Source organism: Rattus norvegicus, chromosome 11 (assembly GCF_021556685.1).
Source record: "Rattus norvegicus strain SHRSP/BbbUtx chromosome 11, alternate assembly SHRSP_T2T, whole genome shotgun sequence".
NCBI lineage: Eukaryota > Metazoa > Chordata > Mammalia > Rodentia > Muridae > Rattus > Rattus norvegicus.
Window position 1 is genome coordinate 97813294 of NC_141544.1, and position 877 is coordinate 97814170.

Consider the following 877-nt stretch of genomic DNA (forward strand, 5'->3'; position numbering starts at 1 on the left):
AAAATAGGAACCCTCCTGGAGTTTTACACCTAGACAAAGAACTACAGGCAACTAAGGACTGTTGAGAGTGTACGGTTTGGGGGTTGGGGATTTAGCTCAGTGGTAGAGCGCTTGCCTAGCAAGCGCAAGGCCCTGGGTTCGGTCCCCAGCTCCGGAAAAAAAAAAAGAAAAAAGAGAGTGTAGGGTTCATCTTCTCTAGGGATGAGCCTCATAATTGGTTATACAAATCCAAGTAGTCATCCTCGAAATTATATATGTACGAGCAACACTAATTGGCTCAGATGTTACACATGCATGTAACATTAACAAGAAAAAGTGGCCGTTTATTTGGGAAGGAGTGAGATGGGTGCATGGAAGGAATTGGAAGGAGGAAAAGAAATGGAGGAAATGACGGCAGTATGTAGAGACATTGCAGGTGTGGCTGCTGTGCTACATGTGCGCCAGTAGGTGGCAGACAGGAGACAGGCTATGTCTACATTCAAGCATTCTGGCCTGTGAAGGTCTGAATGCTTAGTAGCCTAACATTCTCGGGGGAAAAAAGTGAGCCTGAGATGACCCCTGCCTGGTGCCATAATGCACAAGCAGAGGCCACTCCTGGGATGACTGCAGACACCAGAGACCTCATGTGCGACTAAGAGGAGCAAGTAAGTGGTGGAGAAATGGAGGAAAAGGAGACACAGAAGGATGTGGGCACATAACAAGAGACAGACCTGGAGACTGTGGGGTAGAGAGGCCAGAGATGCCACCAGGGACGTGTTGGGGTCCTGGCCTGTGCTGACACCAGGGGCCACATCTGGGTCTGTGGCCCTGCAGCAGTAGAGGTCTGATACCAGAAAGGGCAGGATGCCACCTGAGGACAGGATAGCTGAGGGCTGTG

The 877-nt window shown here is 50.1% G+C and overlaps 1 non-coding gene across 1 annotated transcript; it reads left to right on the forward strand.

Moving 5' to 3' along the window:
- Window positions 1-393: 393 nt before the first annotated feature.
- Window positions 394-526, forward strand: LOC120095750 (small nucleolar RNA SNORA17). The gene has a single exon (XR_015633804.1). It is a non-coding gene; the product is annotated as a small nucleolar RNA SNORA17 (small nucleolar RNA).
- Window positions 527-877: the final 351 nt, after the last annotated feature.